This window comes from Amblyomma maculatum, chromosome 10, assembly GCF_055883805.1.
Source record: "Amblyomma maculatum isolate TAMU_Amacu chromosome 10, ASM5588380v1, whole genome shotgun sequence".
NCBI lineage: Eukaryota > Metazoa > Arthropoda > Arachnida > Ixodida > Ixodidae > Amblyomma > Amblyomma maculatum.
The window spans coordinates 89315532-89322737 of record NC_139353.1 but is presented as its reverse complement, the minus strand read 5'-3'; the positions used below and the strand labels follow the sequence as shown (position 1 = coordinate 89322737).

At 45.1% G+C, this 7206-nt stretch overlaps 1 long non-coding RNA gene across 1 annotated transcript; it reads left to right on the top strand.

Annotated features, from left to right (window-relative positions):
• The first annotated feature begins 435 nt into the window (after window positions 1-435).
• On the top strand, window positions 436-6583 carry LOC146176979 (uncharacterized). Its single transcript, XR_014701244.1, has 3 exons — window positions 436-781; window positions 3323-3681; window positions 5486-6583. It is a non-coding gene; the product is annotated as an uncharacterized LOC146176979 (long non-coding RNA).
• Window positions 6584-7206: the final 623 nt, after the last annotated feature.

Sequence of the window (7206 nt, the reverse complement as noted above, 5' to 3'; positions counted from 1 at the left end):
ATCACGCAGCATACCTTGTCACACACTTCTTCAAAGCGCTGGCCACGTTTAACGACCGGCCACTACTTCTGGTGCTCTGAGAAAAGAGAAACTGTTGCGGTAAGTTGTGTTTACATGTGTTTCTATGGGTCGCCCTCCAAACTCGCACGCCCCTGCGTTTCGCGGTATTTTAAAAATACTTCGTCTCGCTAATGAGAGCGCATATTTTCACGATCTGTTCTAGGATGTTATGTTTGCTCTGTGTCGATAAACGACATGATAGGTGCCCCGTGAAAGAACAAAATTGCTTTGAAATCTTTCGGTTCCTTGTATTACCTATGGGCACTAAACCTAAATCCTAAATTTCACCTCCAATGGCCTGCCGCGCCGTGAGCTTCCTTTTTTTTGTAAACACGGTGTTGGTCTATAAGACATCAGCTAATTTTATTTTTCATTATGGTTACGCATTTATTAACAATCACAGAGTTTTGAATTTAGACGCAGTGTCCTTTATTGGCCGCGAGTGCCGCCACCATTCGTAAACACCCGAATTGTGACGTAACGTGTTCAGCGCAAAATGGCGTCGCCGGCAATGAGCTCCTCGTGCGCGGAAAGTTCGTTGTTACGCTTCCCCGTTATTAACAGTTTGTCGATTTACTGTCGTGACAACACGAAAGAAAAATGTTTATGCTCTGAGCGTTTGGCAATCTGTGCATAATGTCGTTACTTTGTTCTTGCGACTTGATTGTGTACTGCCGAGCGTGATAGGCATGACCGCCCAAAATCCTGCCGCCCGCAGCAGGTGAGCCTTCTTTTTCGTCTTCACATCGCATAGCTATAACCTTTTTTTTTTTTTTTTTATCAGTAGGAAATCTCGGACCATGCGAAGCTGAGGAACTGCTATGTGCTGTCATTTGTATGAACGACTTCGAACGCGTGTTTTTCGTCCCCCAGAAAGTGCTAGTAAGGCGGGGCGAAGCTTCTGTATATTTTTGAGCGCGTTCTTGGTTTGCAGACAAAAGTAGTGCTACAGCGAATGCGCCTAGGTATACTAGTTTCTCTGGCAAGTGCACCGTACCACTTTTAGAGCAGAGCAACTAAGATTTTACTTTGCACCGTTGCAGGCCGCTCATGCGCTCTAGATAGGCGTGCTGACGACTGTACGCACGACGTGGCTTGCAAGAGCGACAAAAACGCTGAGCTTACGCAAATTGAGGGGATTTAACCACTGTGACTACCGATCGTAGCTTGTGATCAGCTGACGCGGCTCCTACGCAAGCCTTGTCTTGTTAGCGTTTTGGTCATGTTTCAGAGCAGACGCCGAGCAATATTCGCCAGCGCGGCCATCTGTTTAGAACATACCCTACAAGATAGTCGAAAGTTTGTTTTAATCCAAGTAGCAGCCCCATGCTTGCATACCTAGTTAAAATTTGCGAACTTAAATTTATCATCGATCCTAGTCATACCGGCCCAATCACTCATTCTCGGCTACGCAGCCTTGCTCTTTCTGACATGAAAGAATTCAAGCGTGTGCTCGAATTGGGCGATGCTTCGAAACTCGTAAGAAAAGCATTGCCTCATTACTCTGGTGACATCTTGCGTATGCAATCACTTTTTTTATGCTTGCTTAACTTCCTGTTAATGAAAAATCGACAGTAAAATGGGGATGCTGTCGATCGCGTGATGCACTGTTCAAGAAATAGTAAAGGCCCGCATAATACAGGATACAAAAAATGCTAAAAAAAAAAGAAGAGCAGCTGTACAGTCGTGAGCAAAAGTGGTTTACCACACTCAGCAGGTGGCGGAGCTCGATAAAACTGCATGCCAACTTTATCTGGCCACGGCTACCTAAGATCGAGACAGTAGTGGCAGTGCCCCATTTGATTCATGGGCATGTGTCACTGTCGCTGCCCCTTATGCTGTCACTAGATGGCATTTCGATGCAGGTTTCTCGAACTGCCACTGGCTGTGTGTTGTACACCACTTTTGTTCACGACTGTACATTAAATTCACTAACAGAGGAAAAGGAGAGACGAAAGCACAGATAGGACTTTCCCAACGTAGGTTTATTTATCGCGCAGCATTTTTTTAAAGATCTTGTACCAACTAGCCTGCTAGAAAGGTTTACAGGTGTACTGTGTAGAACAGGTGTACTGAGGTTGGTTAAAAAAATAAAAACAGGCTTGAGATTGCCATCAGATTATCATACACAAAGGCTGAACGGGCTAAAGAATATTGCCCCCGCAAACGTCAACACTTCTGTGTTGTCTTTCATGTGGTCGCAATCTCTCCCCCTGTGGGCGTGCGATGTCAGTGCACGTTAAAGAACCCCATGTGGTCGAGATTTTTGGAGCCCTCCACTGCAGCATCTCTCAAAGCCTGAATTTGGGACATTAATCCCCGTAAACCGACCAATCTCTCGTCTTTATTGTGCTAATATGAGATGTGTGAACTATTGCATGGTTGGAAGTAAAAAAAAAAAAGCAGAAGCAGGTCTAGGTGGGGGTGGAAACCATTCCGTGTGTGTTAAGATGTGCAGACTACTGTATATATTACACAATTCATAACGAATCTCTTTTTAGTGAAAGCTTGGAAAGCCCAGATTGGAAAGTCAGAAAATAATGCCACAGAAGGGAACAGAAATACATTCACAAAGAGCTGAAGGGAGAAGTTATTGATGTACACTGTCAAAATCTGATGAAATTTTAGCGTACTTGTCATTGAACTTCTCAGCTCTCATCAGCAGATGAGGCCTCCAAGGGTGTATTTCGAGATGAAAATGCACCACTGTTTAATGCAGCATTTTGCAATTGATGTTTAACAGCTTGTGCTGTGCCCGCTTGCTTTACAAAAAAATTGACACCTAAGCCTAGCTCTTTCTCCTTACAAGGAAGGGTGCATTGTGATGCATTGTTATACTGTCCCAATCAGAATTTAGTGGGATATGGCAGACTGTTGCAAAACTGCATTCTGCGCTGTCTCTTGATGCGTCCACTCTTTTGTGCTTTACAAGCATCTGTAGCCCGATCGTTGATGATTGCCGGTTTGATCTCGTGGTAGCATCTGCCTCAGCCACTGTGATTGGGGTAACCCAATTGTGGGCAGACTTTTACAGGGCAGCGGCTCTGCATGGGGAAGCGGGCAGGCACGCAGTTATACAATTCTTCGTCTACTGCTTCAGCAATGCAGTCCTTTTACGAATAGCATATTGTTTGCTTGTACAGGTGAATATGTGTCATTTTATGTGGGAAATGTGCTTTAGCGGCATAGCTTGTACAACCTTTGTCAAAAATGTTCCTGCCTGAGAAGTTTTGCTTCTAACATGAATAATTGTGTTCTACAGGCCTCCTGTCACAAGCTGCCTCACCTATACAGCGGAAGTTGTGGGATCTTTGGCCTCAGATAAGAGCGAAACTCATGGGACCTCGTCGCTCCTCTGAGCAGGCTTCGACATGATGGCAGGGCAGCGACCACGCGTCCTTGACGCAGGCACTGTGTAGCCGGCCGAGAGTATAAAATGATAGACCACAGCACGCCTGCGCCAGTGCACTCTGGGAAGATTCAGTCTTCTGGGCCTCTCTCGTGGCCGCTCTGGGAAATCTTGTGTTTCACCGGGCCCACGATCGATGCATCATTCTCCTCATTTGTACGGCCGCCGCTACTGGCAACCCAGCCTTCGACGCCTCAGCTAACAAGAAAGCCGTGAGAAATCCTTTCTGCCACAGACTGTTGTTTAATCAAACATTATTTTTGCCTTTGTTAACCTTTACCATATTAGTAATATTTTTACGCTGTGTTTTTTATGTAACCCTTGCCCATATTTATTATATCTGGAATACTTGCTTTATTATCTTTGTAGTAATCTTTTATTGCAATGTTTTGTTCATTGTCGGGTTTTCCTCATATACAGAGTCTTCTTTTATCACTTTCGTGACCTCGTCTTTTATTTTTGTATTGTATTTATGCAGTGTAATTTGGACTACAAATTATAAACATTCAATTGATTGTATAAGAGAATGACCTTTTTTTGAACTTATTCCTCAATTGCCCACCGACACACATACTTTGCGGGTTGACATGCCTAACTTTTAAATGTGTTCTCAAACCTCATTGAGGAACGACGGGTAACAGTAAAGGGGATCTTGCGCCTGTGTTGACCGTAAAGGCGGGGGTTTGTGATACCTCCTTTCAGCAATAACTAGAAAGGAAGAAGCCAGTAGCTCCACTATCCTCCATGATGAGGAGAATGCAAAGCAAACCACATGGGCTGTACATTTTGCTTTTTAAATTACCCAACTTGCATCTTCTGGTTTGATCTTCTCATCAATGTCTCATTCCACTGCTGTATGAACTTCTGTATGTGTGCTGTTAAAGGTGCCTAGTTAATTGCTTCACTCCCTGCAGCGGCTAATGCTTGCAGGATGTCAGAGTGGCATTGGTTCTAATCTGTGTGCTGCATCTATGAGGTATTGGCTAGAGTGCAGAGATGCTTGCAGAAGGTGAAAGTGCAGTTGAGTGCTGATGGGTGGCACGGGGCACAGTTTTAACGTGAGAGAATTAAAGGCACTATTTTCTAGAAAATTTGGTTTCGTCAGCTTTGTGAGCAAAAAAAAATCACAAGTAATGCCTCTCTGGCACTTGGCACGTGACATGGTCTGGTACCGGTTGGCTAGCGAGTTGTATGATGTCATGAGACAATGTGGCGCGGCCTAGTTGTCAGGAGATGCCAACTTGGTCAGTTCCTTTGAGATGGAGGGTAAGGTTGGAGTGAAACCCACCTGAACACTTGAACTTTGAGCCACACTACTTTTAGGTCATACATGCAAGTTTGTAGCACTCCATTAAAGCTAGGCTTTGTTTCTATGTCAGGTGGTCTTTAACCTATTCAGATAACTCAACTAATATACTGTATGGTAATGAGCATGCGTGAGAGCACAGTACTAGGAATTAACATACTGGTGGCTCAGTGAGCAGCAAAGTGCATGTTCGTGAAAGAGGATCCGTCAAGGGATCCAAGATGAAAGGCATTAACATTGCTGTGCTGGACCGCTGAAGTGAGCTTGAGTGTCACCAAATTTTTTTTATATACTTTTATACATGCAACATTACAATACATTTCAGCTTCATTGTGGTGGCTTGGTGCCTGTGACATTCACATGCTGAGCACCACGGGATTGAATGCAGGAGATAGCAAATAAGCTAAATTGTGACAAATGGGAATTTCTATAATGCCCAGGATCTGTGCAATGTTGGCGCACATCAGAGACGCCTAGGTGGCCTAAAGCAATCTGGAGCCCTGTGCCATAGAGCATACTGAGAATTGACGTCAGCGGTTCATCTGCTTAAAAGAAAAATGCAATTTTTGCTATGAAGTGTGTAACTACTGTCGATAAAATAAGGTTACTTGATGCGTCTGAAGTCTGCGTGGAGCAGCAGCTGTACGAACTAGTTTCTTGCTTGCTCAGTTCGGTTGGTGCTTGATTGTGATTCCTTTATTTTACCACAGTTCTCGATGACTTCTTGTTGCACCCAACCCAAAGCAAGTGTGGCAGCGGCCACCAGGCAGCCAGGTACCTGTCGTGCTCATACCTGGTCTTGAGTGGGCATCGGTGGAAGTCATGGAGAGTAACTCCAAGCATGTACTACATTGCTTGGCCAGGGAGACGGTACGTAATGACATTTGCTTTCTACATTGGCTGTTGTGTTTAATGAGTGAGTGGTCATCCAGGAATTGGGTGCAGTCATGTTGGGGTGCACATCAGTTCTGCCCGAGCACTCCACGTGCTTGGGCCCAAAACTGTGCTTTTTTGCTGGGCCGGTGCCCGGTTTGGTTTTAGAGTTCTCGGCTTGGGTCAAACCCTTGTCTGTGCATAGAGAAAGCAGTGTACTGTATTATTTTACCGTTGCAATGTGAAGTACGCTTGAGGAATTCTAGCAGTAACACAGACAATATGGCGCCCTTGTGTTGGCTGAGAAGAAAGAAGACTGAACGCTTACTTTAGATTTCTCTCAGTAAGTTGCTTTCCCCTCATATGAGAATAATTAGATATAACGACTTCAGCACTTCCTACACAAACTTCTACTACTATTATGTTAAGTGGAATGAGGGAATGCACATTTGTAGACCTAGTGCATTCTCTTGCAGTGCCCCAGCGAACACTATCATGCAAGGAAACTGGCATTCGATGCACCGTTTGTGGCGCATTGAGACTTGCGACAGACCTCGTGAGGTTTGCTCTGCTACTGAAGGCGACGTGGCGCTCCTATGCTGTGGTCTATTCTGCCACATATTTGGTACACGTGGTTGCTCCTGCCGAGTGGAACTTGGAAATTTGTCCAGTGTTCTGTCCGTTTCGATGCCTGGCGGGAGGTGACGCTCACGTCAACCTCGTGGGTCACCACACCCGCGGTGGGTGGGTGCAAGGCCACCAGTAGACCAGAAGCAGCACGTCACTGCAGCAAGTGTGCCACTAGCGGGGTTGCACCATATTCATACTTCTAGGTTACTGATCAGTTTCTCTGTTGGTATGTTTCATATGTCGAGTCATTGATATATTAAAATGCTTTGCAGTCCCTCATTTGGAATTCGATATATCCGGATTTATAGGACACGTATATCAAAAATAGATCGTAATGTCGATCTAGTCCCTTTTCACAAATATAAAATGACTGGAAGCGAAAAAATGTCATCACCGGACAGTTTCACAAGGTACAATATAGAACAAAAGGGTTGAAGTAAAACAAGTGCAAACGTTACATTAGCGTCAGTAAGTCAGGTGTATAACATGTTAATTTTTTTCCCATGTCATACGGCACTTGAAACAGCGGAGCAGCATCCTTAGTCTTATCGACCTCTCAAGCGTTGTGAGCGTGTGCAAACTTTCCATGAATAGCTGTCAATGTAGGACGCAGCTGATAAACAGGGAATCTGACCACCGCACTCGATCCAGTCAGCCACCCTCTGCTCCCTTTCCGTTGACTTAGAAGGGAGGAAAAACCGAGCCCGCACACTTACGGACGTGAATTATTTGTCTCTGCTACTGTGGAATTCAAATGGTCGCACTGCTGTTGACCGAAGCTCTCGATCGCGAAGTTGCAATCGAAGCGCGTAGAACACCTTCGTTTTTGACGGCAGCCCGGCCTACCCCTTCGTCCCCACTTCGCTTCGCGGTCGGCACACAGTCTTAGCCATACTCGTAGGAGTTGATGGGTTATTTTTTTTTTCTG